The 19,649-nt window shown below is 42.6% G+C and overlaps 1 protein-coding gene across 2 annotated transcripts in view; it reads left to right on the top strand.

Annotated features, from left to right (window-relative positions):
- The window catches only part of FOXP1 (forkhead box P1), a 918,681-nt gene that overhangs the window by 721,926 nt on the left and 177,106 nt on the right, over nucleotides 1–19,649 (top strand). Inside the window, exon 1 of one of the 2 annotated variants that reach the window (XM_075321417.1) lies at nucleotides 19,406–19,523. The exons of the other annotated variant lie outside the window; for it this stretch is intronic. The gene's annotated coding sequence lies outside the window, so the exon portion shown is untranslated. Of the gene's footprint in view, nucleotides 1–19,405; nucleotides 19,524–19,649 lie in introns of those variants that run through there. 2 annotated transcript variants of the gene reach the window in all.

Here is a 19,649-nt window from a genome sequence, read left to right as displayed (position 1 = left end):
TGTGTCCTCTTGTTAAGGTGAACACTTATCCAGGGTTCACTCGTGTTGCCTACTGCCTGACCTAATTGGTGTTGGAGCAAGTGCATGCTTGAAAAATGACATCAGACACACACAGTCGGATGTTCATCTTTTCTCGATCAGAGGTGGCCCAGAACAGAGAGAGCTTTCTTAGTGACTGGCTCTTATATAAACTAGGGTATGGGGTGTGGTTGGCTCTACAGTGGTCATGCCCGAATGTGTCCATTGGTCAGTGGGTTGAACAATGTGTTAGTCCATGAGCTGATTGGTGGACGTCATCGTAGGCAGGTCTATGACATCATCAGGGCGGATCTGCGGAGATGCTGATGGGCAGGTCTATGTCATTGGGGGCCATCTTGGATACCTCTGAAGACTGGCTTAGGTATAGAGAATTGATTTCATTGAACACACTTCCCACAGTCCCCTATGTCCAGAGGTTAATTAAATATTTGATCCAATGGCTCTCCTCAGCACTCTTACTTGGACATGAACGTGGACCCTCTCGGTGGCCGCAGCTTGCATTTCAAAAATTTATTTTTTACCCCATGTGGATCAAGGAGTCATTCTAAACGGGGCAAATTTAGGGGTGGACATATCATTGTTGTGTCGCGGGCGGAGGAGGGGACGCTGCGCTCTCCCACTGCTCGGGTCCGGCTGCCGCTGCTGCTGCAGCCTCTGCTGCTCGGTGGCTCGAGCGATGGGCCGGATCCCGGGGACTCGAGCGGCGCTCCTCGCCCGTGAGTGAAAAGGGGTTTGGTTTTGGGGATTTATTGTCCGTGACGCCACCCACGGTTGTGGTGATTGTGTGGACACCACCACTGCTCTGTATGGGGATCCCGGGAGCGGTGACAGGGAGCAGCTGTGTTGTTATTTCTCCCCTCTGTGGGTAGGGGGTTGGTTGTCCCGGGGCCCGGTGATGGGGTAGGGGTGGATGACAGGCTGGGTGCGGGGCCTGGTGAGGTGCAGGGTCATAGGGGCAGCGCTGTGCCATACGGCACGGTGGTACTCACTCAGCCTGAGACGTTGACACAGTTCTCGGTAAAACACACGGCTGGAAAGACGGTTCCCACGGACGGTTGCTGTTGCTTTTCCCCGGTAGTTAACGGTGACTGTCTCTTTCCCTGCACCTAGTACTTCAGTTGGTTGCGATGGGTTCCCACCGGTAACCCGCTCCCCGACTTGGATATGGACCGGAGGAGCCCCTCTTTGCCCGCAGGCGCTGGCCCTGAGAAACTGGTGCCTTGGCGGTGGCGGTGTCTCTCTCATACGGTTGGACTGTTGCCTTCAATCGGGACTTAGTTGTTTGGAGACCCAGAGGTCCCCTTCACTAACGGATTTGGCAAATTCACGGCGACTCCAAGCCTTGCCGGGATCCGAAAGGCCCCTGCCAATGGTGCTGGCTTCTCCTTGTGTACCGGTCCGGTACCGCCGGGCCACCACCCGTCCACGGTCCTCACGGCAACTCCGATAGGCCACTCCTGCAGACGGTCACCGCCGTCTGCTAACCTTGCTGTCTCTGTCCGGGGCACACACCCGGACTAACTTCAGGCTCTGTTGCTGTCACTTTTCTCCTCACACTTGCTCCTCTACCACTCAACTCCTCTCACTTCCTCCTCCAACACTAATCTGTCTGTGTTCTCCCTCCTCCAGGACTGTGAACTCCTTGGTGGGTGGAGACCAACCGCCTGGCTCCACCCCCTGGTGTGGACATCAGCCCCTGGGGAAGGCAACAAGGATTTCTGGTCTAGCTTAGGTGTACCTAACCGGGGTGTAGGGTGTGGTGATGTCATTACCTGTGACCCCTGGCTTGCCCAGGGCGTCACATTTGCATCCTAAGAAGGCCCATTTCTACCTCCAAAACAAGTGGAATTGTGCATTTTGATGAGCTCTTGGGCTGTAGGGCATATTTTGTCCTTGCACAGGGACCCTTTTTTGTCTGTGTCCGCCTGCAGGCAAATTATTACTTGGAGAAAGGATTAGAGTTGAGTAAAACTATTTACCGACCCCTGGTCCAGTGGGCACATCTGCCGTATGTGGCTGCCGAACCAGTATCCTATGAACCTCCTACTACTCGTAGCATTCCTGAAACCTCTTCTAATTAGTAAGACATCATGGGGACTTACAAGGAGCCAGAGATGCCGCGGGTAGTAGGAGCTTTGCAGTGCTCTGGTCCGAACCCCCCGTGTGGCCCATGGACTGAGCCTCTGGTGTTGTTTCTGTATTGAACCTCCGGTGTGGCCCCTGGATCGAATTTCCGATGTGGCCACTGGACCGAACCTCCGGTATAGCTCCTAAAACAAACCTCTGGTGTTGCTTCTGGACCAAACGTCTGGTGTGGCCCCTGGAATGAACCTCTGGTGTTGCTTCACAACTGAACCTGTGGTGTGGCCCCTGGAATGAAACTCTGGTGTTGCTTTTGGATCAAACCTCCGGTGTAGCCCCTGGACTGAACCTCTGGTTAGGCCCTGGACAGACCAAACCTCTTGTTAGGCCCTGGACGGACTGAACCTCTGGTTAGGCCCTGGACGGACCAAACCTCTGGTTAGGCCCTGGACATACCAAACCTCTGGTTAGGCCCTGGACAGACCAAACCTCTGGTTAGGCCCTGGACAGACCAAACCTCTGGTGTAGCCCCGGACCGACATCCAGTTTGGCCCCTGGACCGAACCTGCAGTTTGGCCCCTGGACCGAACCTCCAGTTTGGCCCCTGGACCGAACCTCCAGTTTGGCCCCTGGACCGAACCTCCAGTTTGGCCCCTGGACCGAACCTCCAGTTTGGCCCCTGGACCAAACCTCCAGTTTGGCCCCTGGACCAAACCTCCAGTTTGGCCCCTGGACCGAACCTCCGGTGTAGCCACTGGACCGAACCTCCGGTGTAGCCCCTGGGCCGAACCTCCGGTGTAGCCCCTGGGCCGAATGTCCAGTGTGGGACGTGGACCGAACCTCCAGTGTGGCTGCTGGCCCACAGGGTCTGGGATCTCTTTGATCAACTCTACACAGGATAGTTTATAAAATGGGGACCAGATTCCAAGATTGAGGCCTTGAAGTAGGCAGTTAGAATGGAGCACTAGCCGCGCATGCGCATTGTGATCCAGCATTTCTTTGTGCCCATGTGCTTCATCCATTTCCCACCATAGAATTATATGGGAAAACAGTACCATATTTTTTCCACTCACCATATACAGTCTCCATGCACCCTGCAGAGCCTTAATCAAGAGGAGATTATAAAAAAAAAGCCAAAAAAATCCAACAATTTAAAAGCAGAAAAATCAACATGCGCCATATTAAACATTAAGAACTCACTCGGCAGCTGATGACAAAATTATTACAAGTCTCCCTTTGTTCTCCCTTACTTTGTGAGCTTCAGAGACCCGTACCGGTGCTCCGCAGAGCATTGCAACATTAAACGGGTTCAGCAGCACTTGCTAATTTGTTCAGTACGACTCTGATTAATTATTTCAATCATGAGCCTCCATGTTCCCGAATAGTAATTATCCTGCTCCTAACTCCGCTGTGCACACAAAAAAAAATTAAAAAAAATACTCCACCTTCTTTTAAATAAAATTTAAAGAATCCCATACATTCCATCTTGGAGAGTCTGAATATTTTATTTTTTTTTATTTTAATTTTTTTTATTTTTTATTTTATTTTTTTTTTTAATAAGGAGGAAATTGTAGGCAGAGTTCTGGGTGGGGGATTTTTTTTTTTTTTAAAAGCTATAGCGGTATTAAAATTAGCTAGTGCGTTGGTCGTTATCAGGGTGGAAAGCTCTAATTTAAGGCTGGGGTTCAGCTTGCGCTCTGTCTTTAAGTATTAATATGGTAATGAGTCGCTGCAGATGTTTTTGGAGGGGGGGGAAGGGCATTGAGGCTGCACTGACATCCTGCACTGAAAGGGCCATCCAGAAAATCTCTTAGGTTATGACCTGGAAAAGGAGAGAACATGTGCATGTGCCTCCGCCAAGAACAGGGCCAGTATATTGTCACCGACAACGACTATTAGATATGACATTGATCCTAGAGACTACAATAAAAGGCTTTCCTTTATTTTGAAAAAATTGCCATTACCTTGTTTTGCAATTCTTCAAAACTGCAATACCAGACACGGCCTGTAGACCAAAATGGCGCTGTTTTCGGAAAACAAAAATGACACTGAGTTGCGATACCAGCCATGGCCTGTAGACCAAAATGGCGCTGTTTTTGGAAAAAAAATGACACTGGGTTGCGATACCAGACACGGCCTGTAAAAGAAAAATGGCGCGGCTTATGGAAAAAAAATGACACTGATTTGCAATACCAGCCATGGCCTGTAGACCAAAATGGCGCTGTTTCTGGACAAAATAAATTAATAAATAAATAAATAACTGACACTGATTTGCAATACCAAACACGGCCTGTAGACCAAAATGGCGCTGTTTCTGGGAAAAAAAAAATAAAAAATAAAAAAATGACACTGAGTTGCAATACCAGCCATGGCCTGTAGACCAAAATGGCGCTGTTTCTGGAAAAAAAAAATAATAAATAAAAAAATGACACTGAGTTGCAATACCAGACATGGCCTATAGACCAAAATGGCACTGTTTCTGGAAAAAAAAAAAATAAATAACTGACACTGATTTGCAATACCAGACACGGCCTATAGACCAAAATGGCACTGTTTCTGGAAAACAAAAATTACACTTAGTTGCAATACCAGACATGGCCTATAGACCAAAATGGCACTGTTTCTGGAAAAAAAAAATACACTTAGTTGCAATACCAGACAGGGCCTGTAGACCAAAATGGTGCTGTTTCTGGAAAAAAAAAGAACCACAACACTGAGTTGCAATACCAAATACAACCCTTGGCCTAGAGTGATGCTTTTCTGGGGAGAAAAAAAAATATTAGCTATAAAATAAAAAAAAAATAAAATAAAAAAAATAAAATAGCGCCTCCTATGTCTACAGGTTGTATGTGGCATTGCAGTTAATTGGAATATAGTCAAGATGCCACGACCTTGGGATTACAAAAAAAAAATGAATTTGGTTTGAAAAAAGTTGGCTTTTTTTGCTTTTTTTTTTTTTAATAACACCATTTTTGTGTATGATAAACCTAACCCCATTCATTCAAATGCATTTAAAGGAAAAATGGACTGTGTTGCAGTACCAGGCACAGCCAATGGACTAGAATGGCGCTGTTTCCATAAGAAAAGATTAAGATTTAAAAATAAAAAAAATAATATATGTATAATATATTGTAAATCATTTTGGACATGGGCTGAGCTACAATACCATTTGCAGCCTGAGAACAACACTGACATACCTTAGGAATAATGGGTTTGAGCTGCAGTACCAGACACAGCCATTATAATAGAATGGCGCTGTTTCCATAAAAAAAGACAGATAAAAAAAAATATACTTTTTTTTTAAATTATTTTGCACATGGACTGCGTTACAATACCATTTACAGCCTGAGGACAACACTGGCGTGCCTTCTGAAAATTGGGGCTGAGCTGCAATACCAGACACAGCCAATGGACTAGAATGGCGCTGTTTCCATAAAAAAAGGACTAAGATTAAGAAAGGAAAAAAACTTTATTTCTATATTTTTTTAACCATTTTGCACATGGGCTAAGCTTCAATACCTTTTACAGCCTGAAGACAACACTGGCGCACTTTCTGAAAAATGAGGCTGAGCTGCAGTACCCGACATAGCCATTATACTAGAATGACGCTGTTTCCACAAAAACAGACTAAAATAACAAAAATAAATAAAAATATATATATTTTTTGAGCATTTTGCACATGGACTGAGCTACAATACCTTTTACAGCCTGAGGACAACACTGGCGTGCCTACTCAAAAATTCGGGCAGAGCTGCAATACCAGACACAGCCAATGGACTAGAGTATTATTATTATTATTATTTATTATTATAGCGCCATCAATTCCATGGCGCTTTACAAGTGAAAGGGGTGTACATAATAGGGACAAGTACAATAATCATCAACAATACAAGGCACAGACAGGCACAGGTGGAGAGAGGTCCCTGCCCGCGAGGGCTCACAGTCTACAAATAGCGTTGTTTCCATAGAAAAAAAAGATTAAGAAATAAAGAAAATTAGTTTTTATTAATATTTTTTTTTTAACAATTTTGGACATAGGCGGTGCTACAATACCATTTATAACCTGAGGACAACACTGGTGTGTCTTTAGAAAAATAGGACTGAGCTGCAATACCCGACACAGCCAGTGGACTAGAATGGCACTGTTTCCATAAAAAAAGACCCTAAGATTTAAAAATAAATTGAAAAATAAATAAAATATATATATATATATTTTGTTATTATTTTGCACATGGGCTGAGCTACAATACCATTTCCAGCCTGAGGACAACACTGGCACACGTTCTGAAAAATGGGTCTGAGCTGCAGTACCAGACACAGTTGTTATACTAGATTGGCGCTGTTTCCATAAAAAAAACTAATATTAAATTTTTATATATATATAATTTATATATATATATATATATATATATATATATATATATATATATATATATATATAGCTGAATATGTGTGTGTGTGTGTGTGTGTGTGTATGTACAGTATGTGTGTGTGTATGTCCAGGATTGGCATCTGCACCGTCGCAGCTACAGCCACAAAATTTCAGGGAACGGAATAGACTGTTTGGGCGGGAAAAATTAACCCCACGCTTTACAGTTACTCTCCAAAAATCCTGCCTCCATTAAACTGAACGGAGCCTGGAACTACAGGTTATTAATAGCAACTGTCAGTGGTTGCTGTAGGAACAAAATAAACTGTTAGTATAAGAAGCTTATGTGTGAGGTAATAAGATGTCGGTGGAGAGACGGATAGACAGAGACAGACAGACACAGACAGAGACAGCCCTGGAAAGAGACAGCAGGACAAAGAGACAGACGGGGGAAAGAGAGAGACAGACAGACACACACATAGAGACAGACACGATTGTAGGGAAATGGATCATCATCACCATTCACAAGGACATATAAGTCACAGCTTAGATTGCGAGCTCTTGTGACCACTTTTCCTGCAGTGTATTCCTTGTATCGGTAATATTATATTCCTTGCACACATGGAGCATTTTTCCTCCACGCGGTTACGTGTCGCCTTCCCCATCAGATACAAGATGCATTTAGGTTGCGGAGTACAACCTGACCCATCTCGCCCGGGAGTCCTCCATCTACTCCGGCTTTCGCGGCTGCCTTTCTCGTTGGCTTCACCGATCCCGGGTAATTAATTATTATAAAACGAGCCTTTTATATCAAGTAATTAAGTGAGTGCAGGTTAATTCAGTCAAAAGTCAGTTCTTCATAGAAAACGGATAAATATCTACCGGATAAAATGGGTCAGGATAAAGAAATTGCTCCTTTCTGTGCATCAGTAAAAGCCAAGGTAGAGCGCTCTGCTCATCACTAATGCACGGTCAAGTTATGGTCAAAAAGGTAGGAAGAGACTATAATTTTTTTTCTTGAAACAGCTCCTCCCAAGTCTACAGGCTATGTCTGGTATTGCAGCCCAATGTTTTTTTTTTTTTTTTAAGTGACAGACCTTTACTCAGAACTTCAATAATCCCTTTAAGGTTTAATTCACCCGACATCCAAGGTTCAAGTCCTGGTTGCTCTGACCTGAACTCAACATTTGAGTTTGGACCTGTAGACTCGCGGCCGGTCCAAACAGTACAGTCCATACCTATTAGTCACTTGGAGAGTTTTTAGATAGTGGTTTATAAAAAAAAAAAAATGACTAGAAATATATATATATATATATATATATATATATATATATATACACATACACACACACACACACACACACACTTTTTCTTGTTCGTACTTGCTAATTTTATTTATATATATATATATATATATGCGAGAAAAATGTTAATTTGCCGCAACTTGACCGGTTATGGACTCCTATAAACCGTTGTTGTCGGCAGCACATCTTCCAGCCGATGTGCACTCTTTAAGATTGGATTGACGTATTGCGGTTAGCAGAAGAAAAAAAACACACTGTTTTTTTCCTAGTGTTTCAAAATGCTAAACAAATAGTTTTTGGGAAGAGAAGACCTAAAGATGAAGTCAAGGCTCTAAGTAGAGGGCAAGAACATAGTCCTTCTGTAGCCTAATGGCTGACCTCTAATGAGATGGTCATCAACTTGTGGCTCTACAGCTGCTGTTAAACTTGACCTCCTATCACACCCTTACAGCTGGAGAGCCATCCTTGAAGACCACTAGATAGTATGTCGTTATGAATGTTGAGGTTCTACAGATCACGTGGCGGGATCCCTCATGGGTGAAGAATCCCTGGAATGTAGGAAGAATTTAATTTTCTTTCCTACACAAAAAAATGTAAGAGGTATGGAGTAGATGTTTGACGTCAACTCCTTGGCGTAGTCCTTGGCTTTATCACACAAGAACAGTAGGGTTAGAGAGATGTCTTGTTCTCATGTCTATGGTTGGAGAGTAACAGTATGACATGATGCTGGTGCCAAATGAAGCCCGAAGGCTTGTTCCTGGTATTCCATCAAGTGCACCTCTGACAAATTTGACTGTAGCCTGACCTCTTAGGGTTTTTATTTCCAGGGAAGTTTTGGACATGGATACTTCACCGGACCTGGAAACCAGAATCTCTCTTGCTATTCCGTGAACCCCTTTCTCTTTCCGACAAAGATTGCTAGTAATTAGTTGCCTCCAGGCCGTGGAGCCTAGAGAGGTCCAAAAGGTCTCTTTGACTCATAAGAAAAGACCAATACTATTAAAGACTGAAGATACTTGACGGCCCTGTTGAAGATTTTGCATGAGGTCAACAAACTTCATTTTACGCTACTGTCAAGTTTGACAGGTTGCCATACAAATCGGAGAACATTAGGCCAACAGCTGTCTCTCCCAACCTCCTTATCTGGATGTACAATTCGAGCATGCGTGTTTTTAATAGAGAGTAAGGAGTGACCTGCTGTCAGACATCTCTGGTGGCTTTTTTTTCACGGGAGTACAGAAGCATTGGGCATTTGAACTTGCCAAAACCCAATTCCTCTCTCACCAACAACGTCTGTCATGGAGGAGTTGAGATTCGAGAAACCTTTCATACACATTCACTGATGGACACAGACAGAAGAGAGCCAATGTGCAAGAACATTATATAGGTCCTTTACAGTCCAAGAGCTCATCACAATGCCCAATTCCACCTTTTTTGGAGGTAGAAGAGGCCCCTTTACCCTTTGTACCCCTGTTCAGCTCCACAGGTGGCACCAATTACATGGCTGCCTCTGTACACATTAGATGGTTTTTCAGTTCAGCCAAAATCACCAGCTTCGGATGACTTCACTCTTGGTGGATGCCATCTCTTTCCCATTAGGAAGATCATTTTTTAATAATTTGGGGGTTTTTTTGCTCAGTGATTGCACCTGTGGTGGATACAGATGGATGAGCCAACATGGTACATCCGGTAATTTTTCGTTTATTCACTCTACGCTCATATAATGTATTTTCGGTTCGCTCTTGCAGAAAAGTTGCAGGAACCTGTAAATTCGATAATTTTCTTCCGAGATTTCACATTGTTTTACACTCAAACAATTTCACAATTAGAAGGTGAAAATTTGCATTGAGAATAATGCCGAAGTGGCGCACTGGGAGCAGACAAACGTGGTACTCTTTCCTAATTCAATTTATTCACGATACATCAGCTCCCGCCTAACCAGTGAATAGATTATAATTGGGGATAGTCCTTTTACAACTGGAATACCCCTTTACCCTGCTACTTTTTAGTGCCTTTATTACAATCGACCTCATCCAGACCACAGTGATTTGAACTTTTAAAAGTTTGGTTCAGTAGAACCTCAGGGGTTTGGCTGTGGCAGAACTAATATTGAGGCATTCCTTTGAAAATAGCTTTATAGCCGTTAGGTATTGTAGGATTCCTATAAATTGACTTTTGTCTGAATTGTGAATAGTAGAGAAGCCATCCTGGCTCTTAAATTTGTAGGATATTTACAAATACTTCAAATTTCAGTGCTTAACCAATCATCTGAGATCCCGCCCCTGAGGAGTCTTTATTAGTTTAGGTATAAGTATTTTTGAACTATAATAACCAACAAAGAATATATATACCCTTCTGTCACACATATTATTTTCCTATACCCTTGTCCTGAATCGTTTGACTTTTTTCAGATGATTTTTCTAACTGGCCTTTGGAATAGACATGGCTTTGTAGATTGCAGATGCAACTGGACACCAAGGGAGCAGCAGGGGTTGATATAGAACTGCAATGCTCGTAGCTAGTGATGAGGGGGCTCTACCATGCTCGGGTGCTCGGTACTGGTAACTAGTGATGAGCGGGCACTATTATGCTCAGGTGCTCAGTACTTGTAACTAGTAATGAGTGAGCACTACCATGCTCGAGTGCTCAGTACTCGTAGCTAGTGATGAGCGGGCACTACCATGCTCGGGTGCTCAGTACTGGTAACTAGTGATGAGCGGGCACTACCATGCTCGGGTGCTCAGTACTGGTAACTAGTGATGAGCGGGCACTACCATGCTCGGGTGCTCAGTACTGGTAACTAGTGATGAGCGGGCACTACCATGCTCAGGTGCTCAGTACTCGTAACTAGTGATGAGCGGGCACTACCATGCTCAGGTGCTCAGTACTCGTAACTAGCGATGAGCGGGCACTACCATGCTCGGATGCTCTGTACTGGTAACTAGTGATGAGCGGGCACTACAATGCTCGGATGCTCTGTACTGGTAACTAGTGATGAGCGGGCACTACCATGCTCGGGTGCTCAGTACTGGTAACTAGTGATGAGCGGGCACTACCATGCTCGGGTGCTCAGTACTCGTAACTAGTGATGAGCGGGCACTACCATGCTCAGGTGCTCAGTACTCGTAACTAGTGATGAGCGAGCACTACCATGCTCGGATGCTCTGTACTGGTAACTAGTGATGAGCGGGCACTATAATGCTCGGATGCTCTGTACTGGTAACTAGTGATGAGCGGGCACTACCATGCTTGGGTGCTCGGTACTCGTAACTAGTGATGAGCGGCACTACCATGCTCGGGTGCTCGGTACTCGTAACTAGTGATGAGCGGGCACTACCATGCTCGGGTGCTCGGTACTCGTAACTAGTGATGAGCGGCACTACCATGCTCGGGTGCTCGGTACTCGTAACTAGTGATGAGCGGCACTACCATGCTCGGGTGCTCGGTACTCGTAACTAGTGATGAGCGGCACTACCATGCTCGGGTGCTCGGTACTCGTAACTAGTGATGAGCGGGCACTACCATGCTCGGGTGCTCGGTACTCGTAACTAGTGATGAGCGGCACTACCATGCTCGGGTGCTCGGTACTCGTAACTAGTGATGAGTGGCACTACCATGCTCGGGTGCTCGGTACTCGTAACTAGTGATGAGCGGCACTACCATGCTCGGGTGCTCGGTACTCGTAACTAGCAGTTGGATGCACACATGGGTGCGACTCACGTACCCAGTATAATGAAAGTCAAATGGGCAATCTTCCGTAAAAATGCTTGAGTTCCCTATTGACTTTCGAGTACTCGAGTATAATGGAAGCCAATGGGGAACTTGTGCATTTTTACTGAAAATATCCCAGAAAAATGCTTGGAGTTCCCCATTGATTTACATTATACTCAATACATGAGTCGAGCCTTCATTCAACTGTTCCTTACAAGTACCGAGCATGGTAGTTCCCGCTCATCACTAGTTACGAGTACTGAGCACCTGAGCATGGTAGTGCCCACTCATCACTAGTTACTAGTACTGGACATCTGAGCATGGTAGTGCCCGCTCATCACTAGTTACGAGTACTGAGCACCTGAGCATGGTAGTTCCCGCTCATCACTAGTTACCAGTACAGAGCACCCGAGCATGGTAGTGCCCGCTCATCACTAGTTACGAGTACTGAGCACCTGAGCATGGTAGTTCCCGCTCATCACTAGTTACGAGTACTGAGCACCTGAGCATGGTAGTTCCCGCTCATCACTAGTTACCAGTACTGGACATCTGAGCATGGTAGTGCCCGCTCATCACTAGTTACGAGTACCGGACACCTGAGCATGGTAGTGCCCGCTCATCACTAGTTACGAGTGCCGAGCACCCGAGCATGGTAGTGCCCGCTCATCACTAGTTACCAGTACCGAGCACCCGAGCATGGTAGAGCTCACTCATCACTAGTTACGAGTACCGAGCACTTGAGCATGGGTAGTGCCCGCTCATCACTAGTTACCAGTACCGAGCACCTGAGCATGGTAGTGCCCGCTCATCACTAGTTACCAGTACCGAGCACCCGAGCATGGTAGTGCCCGCTCATCACTAGTTACCAGTACCGAGCACCCGAGCATGGTAGTGCCCGCTCATCACTAGTTACCAGTACCGACCACCCGAGCATGGTAGTGCCCGCTCATCACTAGTTACCAGTACCGACCACCCGAGCATGGTAGTGTTCACTCATCACTAGTTACCAGTACCGAGCACCTGAGCATGGTAGTGCCCGCTCATCACTAGTTACCAGTACCGAGCACCCGAGCATGGTAGTGCCTGCTCATCACTAGTTACCAGTACCGAGCACCCGAGCATGGTAGTGCCCGCTCATCACTAGTTACCAGTACCGACCACCTGAGCATGGTAGTGCCCGCTCATCACTAGTTACCAGTACCGACCACCCGAGCATGATAGTGCCCGCTCATCACTAGTTACCAGTACCGACCACCCGAGCATGGTAGTGCCCGCTCATCACTAGTTACCAGTACCGACCACCCGAGCATGGTAGTGTTCGCTCATCCCTAGTTACCAGTACTGAGCTCCCGAGCATGGTAGTGCCCGCTCATCACTAGTTACCAGTACCGAGCACCTGAGCATGATAGTGCCCGCTCATCACTAGTTACCAGTACCGACCACCCGAGCATGGTAGTGCCCGCTCATCACTAGTTACGAGTACTGAGCACCCGAGCATGGTAGTGTTCGCTCATCACTAGTCACCAGTACCAAGCACCCGAGCATGGTAGTGCCCACTCATCACTAGTCACCAATACCGAGCACTCGAGCATGGTAGTGTTCGCTCATCACTAGTTACAAGTACTGAGCTCCCGAGCATGGTAGTGCCTGCTCATCACGTCACCAGTACCAAGCACCCGAGCATGGTAGTGTTCGCTTACAACTAATTATCACATATGGGGTACAAAGAAATTTGACGTGTTAAGTTAATCGGGGCTCCTTTAAGATTCTTTACAGTTTCTATGTGCAGCCGACAACAATAATCATAAAGAATGCCCATTGTTGCTGTTGTCCAACATTTTTATGATCCTTTTTCCGAATTATTTTAATAATTTTTATTTAATTATATCTTGTTATTACTCGAAACGAAGTCCAATTAACATTGGGTTTTTTGGTGATCCAACAGAATTGGAGATGTCCGGCTGTTGTGGCCATTTTATATCCGTGTTTAATCACCTTTATAATGGGATCACAAGTCCGATTTTCGCACAGTCGTTGCTCCGCACCCCTTTTGTGACTGTGGATACATCAGCCCTGTAGTCAGAGGTAACCGGATAAATATATCCTCATATGTATGTATGTAGGGCATCTGTGCGTTTGACCCTCCCTGATGTCAAATGGTGAACGTCAAGTCTCCGAGCTTAGCTCAACAAAAGTCCTTCCCCAATTAAATATTCATAACAACGTGTGTAAAGCCGGGGGAGGGGGGCTCTTATTAAATACATGAGATGCAAAACCACTTTAGAGGACAGCACCTAGTGTCACATGCCCTTATCTGTCACAGCGGCCTTGGATCTCTTCTTTGTCGCCTTGGATCGTCCTGCAATCGTACTGTTTGTGTAAACAAGCTTTGCTACAAATGTTTCTAATTTGTACATTTCTTAATTAGCTTGTAACTTGCTTCCTTAATTACAAACAGTTCTGCTTTTCCCCGGGTCGGGCAGCGGCAGCAGCTGGAATGATGACCTCAATTTGTTGCAGCATGGAAGAGGTTAATTGTTGCTCTGTTTGGCTCTTATTATGGTGCCTCAGTTTTGTTGCAGCCTGGAAGAGGTTAATCCGCTGCGTTCACACACTGGGTTTGTTTGTTGGTTTGTTGGTTGGTTGGTTTGTTTGTTGGTTGGTTGGTTTGTTTGTTGGTTTGTTTGTTTGTTTTCAAATTGTAGAATGTTCTAAATGTTGCAAAATAGAAAAGCAAAATTACGGTTGCCAAAAACGCTGAACGGGTAAAAGAAGTTATCGCTGACCGTTATTTGGGCGTCTTCCGCTTTGAAGACGCCCAGTACTTGACAAGTCAGTGGAAAGACTCAAAAGACGCCTCCTTTTTAGCGTTTTTGCTTCAAAAACCGGTAACATTTTCTTCATTGCCTGAATGGAGTTTAAAATAAGAAAATGTCCAAAAAACGCCAGTGGAAATGACCCTCCAAAAACACGATGGTGGACAAAAAAATCACCAAAACACGTGTTTAATATTTACAAAGAAAGGAGCCACAGACGTGTTTGGATGCCTGAAAACAGGGTATAAATGGGTCATTAACCTCACTCCCCTATAGCACCCCTTGAGGAAAGGATCGCTGAAACGCGCGTCGGGGCATAGCTGAATACTTTGGATCATTCACAAGACCACATTAAAGGTATAATTCCCCTTGTAAATTAATACATTTTTACAATTCCATGCTTTTGATGTATAGGATAATTATACTATAATCTTGTTCATATATACCATATCACTTTGCACTATGCACTTTGTTATATATGACAATTAGATATTTATTTAAATAATTGTGGTCTTTGCACTTAGCACTTTATTTTCCTGGTAAACCACTGCTATAATTTATGGGACTTTTTCCTGCCTTATATTTCTATTGATTTGTAATGAATTTTTATTTTAATCATTGAATAAAAATATTAATTTTAATACCAATCACATCATCATTTCCTGTATTTATTGAATCCTCATGGATTTTTCTCTAAAGGTTTTTTTCATATTTATAATGTGAACATAGCCTCAGAATACACTTGAGAAACCGCACACAGATGCAGTTTCTGAGTTGTTGGAGTGTGTTTTTTACTGGTGAATCACCTTTTTTTCGATATGATGGGGGTCCTTTGAGGAAAGGACCCAAGTGTAGATAATCTAAGGGTGCGCTCACACAAGCGTATACAAAATCAATCCTATTTTCATTCAGAAAAGTAGGTTGATTTTTTTTCTCGCTTGTCATCCGTGTGCAATCCGTTTTTTTCTCAGCGCCTATCATTCATTTACAATCATATATAGGACCATTTATAGTGTCCTATGCTACAGAATGGTAAAGTATCTAAAAAAAAATGGATGCCTCTAGGATGGTCAGTGTGCTGTCCCGGTTTTTTTTTTTCGCAGCCATAAACTTGAATAGTCTTGCCTAATTTACGCATCCACTCGTGAGATTCTGCCATTTTTTTCTCATGTTGAATACAGCAGAGAAAGAATACGCAGATCAGCACTGATTCATTGAATAATATGGATCCGAGCTGTGTAGCATTGCCAAACGTTGCATGCAGAACTACATATATAGCATTGACAAAACTTGCATCCAAAACTGTGTGTAGCATTGCCAAAAGTTGAATCCAAAACTACATATGTAGCATTGCCAAATGTTGCATGCAAAACTACGTGATGCATTGCCAAAACTTGCATCCAAAATTATATCCGTAGCATTGCCAAAAGTTGCATCTAAAACTACATGTATAGCATTGCCAAAAGTTGCATCCAAAACTACATATGTAGCATTGCCAAAAGTTGCATCCAAAACTACATATGTAGCATTGCCAAAAGTTGCATCCAAAACTACATATGTAGCATTGCCAAAAGTTGCATTCAAAAGTACATGTGCGGCATTGCCAAAAGTTGCATTCAAAAGTACATGTGCGGCATTGCCAAAAGTTGCATTCAAAAGTACATGTGCGGCATTGCCAAAAGTAGCACCCAAAAGTACATGTGCGGCATTGCCAAAATTTGCATGCAAAATTACGTGATGCATTGCCAAAACTTGCATCCAAAAGTATATCCGTAGCATTGCCAAAAGTTGTACCCAAAAGTATATCCATAGCATTGCCAAACGTTGCATCCAAAACTACATATTTAGCATTCCTAAAAGCTGCATCCAAAACTACATGTGTAGCATTGCCAAATGTTGCATCCAAAACTACATATTTAGCATTCCTAAAAGCTGCATCCAAAACTACATGTGTAGCATTGCCAAATGTTGCATCCAAAACTACGTGTAGCATTGCCAAAGTTGCATGTAAAACGATATGTACAACATTGCCAAAAGTTGAATCCATAACTTACGTATGCAGCATTACCAAAAGTTGCATCCAAAACTGTATGCATAGCATTGCCAAAAGTTGCATTCAAAAGTACATGTGCGGCATTGCCAAAAGTTGCATTCAAAAGTACATGTGCGGCATTGCCAAAAGTTGCACCCAAAAGTACATGTGCGGCATTGCCAAAATTTGCATGCAAAATTACGTGATGCATTGTCAAAAATTGCATCCAAAAGTATATCCGTAGCATTGCCAAAAGTTGCACCCAAAAGTATATCCATAGCATTGCCAAACGTTGCATCCAAACCTACATATTTAGCATTGGCAAAAGTTGCATCCAAAACTGCATGTATAGCATTGCCAAAAGTTGCATCCAAAACTGCATGTATAGCATTGCCAAAAGTTGCATCCAAAACTGCATGTATAGCATTGCCAAAAGTCACATCCAATACTACACGTGCGGCATTCCTAAAAGCTGCATCCAAAACTACATGTGTAGCATTGCCAAATGTTGCATCCAAAACTATGTGTAGCATTGCCAAAGTTGCATGTAAAACGACATGTACAACATTACCAAAAGTTGCATCCAAAACTGTATGCATAGCATTGCCAAAAGTTGCACCCAAAAGTACATGTGCGGCATTGCCAAAACTTGCATCCAAAAGTATATCCGTAGCATTGCCAAAACTTGCATCCAAAAGTATATCCGTAGCATTGTCAAACGTTGCATCCAAAACTACATATTTAGCATTGCCAAAAGTTGCATCCAAAACTGCATGTTATAGCATTGCCAAAAGTTGCCCGTACACCCGCAGCATGTTGCCTTTTGAAAAATATGAGCTCACAATGGCTTCAGCTTGTTGATACATCTGAATTTGTGTGCACAAACTGGATAAAAAAGCTGCCTTTTTATTTTGGTAGAAATGTGCAATATTTTTTGCAGGGTTTTTGGGCGTCACACAAAAGTGGGGGCAAATCGGATTTGTGTCTCTTTGGCCTTCTTGTTCCATTTTGTTGCAACAGGGAAAGGGTTAACCTGGCACTGTTTATTCCTCCTGTTGAAAGATGAAAGAAAAACAAAATAAGTATGTAAATATACCGTGTGTGTTATTACTCCAGGGTTATCTGACAAAAACAGTCGTTAAAGCAAACAGACAACAGTGGAGGAGCAGATGGACACAACACACTATGTGGATGTGTTTACCGTAGAGGCATATGGGAGAAAAACAGGTCGTGGGGGTGGGGGGGCCGGGGTTACTGGTGCAAAGGAACAGGTTTAAAGTTGTTTTTTAGTTTTGCTCTTTGTTTATTGTTTTTGTTGTGTGCTTTGTTTATTGTTTTTGTTTTGTTCTTTGTTTATCAGACGACTGTAACAAACAAACAATTCATGAGGAGCGTCCCCTGGAGCCGCAGATGCCTCTCCCTCCTCTCTCTGCCACTCTGGGACTTTTCTTCCAGCTCTGGGCATAAAAAAGGGGGATAAAGCCAAAGTGGGAGGAATCTTACAACTTGATGGGATTTAGTAACCCTGCCCTCTGTTTTGTCTCCTCCAAGGGACAAAGATGCTCCTCTCCCTGACTTTTAACCCCCCATTTTTGCTTAAAGGGCTTTAAAACTGAGTGTGGATGTCCCAGTTTTTGGTTTTTTTTTGTTTGTTTTTTTGGGGGGGGGGGGGGCTGGTTTTGTTCCAAGGTATCAGAAAATAATAGACAATTTTTTACATCCTTTTAGATTCTACGTAACCTTTTGTGTGCGCTCTAGTTAACTTAATCTTCTGGGGTTTTTTGCATATTTTTAAATTTACTTTATCTTCTTTTTTGCATCATTTTTTATTTTCTACTTTTTTTGCATTTTTTATATATCATCTTTTTTGCATCATTTAATATTAATATACTTTAATTTTTTTCAACATTTTTTATTTACTTTATCTTTTTTGCATCATTATTAATATTAATTTACTTATTTTTTTGCAACATTTTTTATTTTTTTTGCATCATATTTTATTTACTTTTTTGTATTTTTTTTCTTTTTGCATCATTTTTTATTTACTTTTTTGCATCTTTTATTTTATATCTTTTTTTTTGTATCATATTTTATTTACTTTTTTTGCATCATTTTTTTGTTTTTTTGCATAATTTTTTATTTACTTTTTATTTTTTATCTTTTTTGCATCATATTTTATTTCCTGTATTTTTGCATTTTTTATATTTTTTTTGCATTTTTTATATCTTTTTTTTTGCATCATATTTTATTTCTTTTCTTGCATCATTTTATTTACTTTTTATTTTTTTTTTGCATGCATCATATTTTTTCCTTTTTTTTGCATTTTTTATATCTTTTTTTGCATCATATTTTATTTCTTTTCTTGCATCATTTTATTTACTTTTTATTTTTTTTTTGCATGCATCATATTTTTTCCTTTTTTTTGCATTTTTTATATCTTTTTTTGCATCATATTTTATTGCTTTTCTTGCATCATTTTTTTATTTACTTTTTTTGCATTTTTTTTTAATTTACTTTACTTAATCTTTTTTGCATTATTAATATTAATTTACTTTTTTTTTTGCATTTTTTATTTCTATATATTTTTTTACATTTGTGCTTTTTTTTTTCTCTTGCAAAAAAAAAAGTGTAATTATTATTTTTTTTTCCATAAAGGTTAAACTTTTACACTTTTCTGGTAGCCCACCCTTAATACTCATAAATTTTTTTTTAAAAAAAAAATGTCCTCTTCTTCCTTCTCATGTTTGATTAAGGATGAGTGTGTGCCCGTTTGATGGCCTTTTCAGAAAGCTGCCACAAGCCTGGTCAGGTCAAAGGTTTAACAGCAATTAAGCCTTAGTTTCTTTACAGACAAATGCATTTTTTCACCTGCCGCCAGTAGGGAGAAAAAAAAAAAAAGAAAAGAAAAAAAAAAAAGCAAAAAAAAAAAAAGGAAAGCAAGGGCTCATTGTGTTGGGTGTTTGAACTGATTATGTTTAGAGGATGGTTGTGATTGGTTGGAAAGGCGTGGCCGCAGGATGGTTTTGCATGTTGTCAGTCCATGAGCCGCCCGTGCAATGTGTCTACAACCTGAGGAAACTAAAGACTCTGCGTACAACAAGGCTTATTAGCTCTTCTCCGGGCCCCTGCTCTCCTGTTTGTGGTGGTGGCAGCTAAATGGAGTTTGTCAGGTTGGTCAATATGTGATTGATTTTGTAATTTTCTTCTTTTCCTCCCGTGAAACTTGCCGGAATCGTTTCTTTCTTGTTTTGTTTGTTGTGTTGTTGTTGTTGCTGCTGCTGCTTTTATGCTCTTCC

The sequence above is a fragment of the Anomaloglossus baeobatrachus genome, chromosome 8, assembly GCF_048569485.1.
Source record: "Anomaloglossus baeobatrachus isolate aAnoBae1 chromosome 8, aAnoBae1.hap1, whole genome shotgun sequence".
Taxonomy (NCBI): domain Eukaryota; kingdom Metazoa; phylum Chordata; class Amphibia; order Anura; family Aromobatidae; genus Anomaloglossus; species Anomaloglossus baeobatrachus.
Note: the sequence above shows the minus strand (reverse complement) of the source record. Positions and strands in the feature narration are given on the sequence as shown.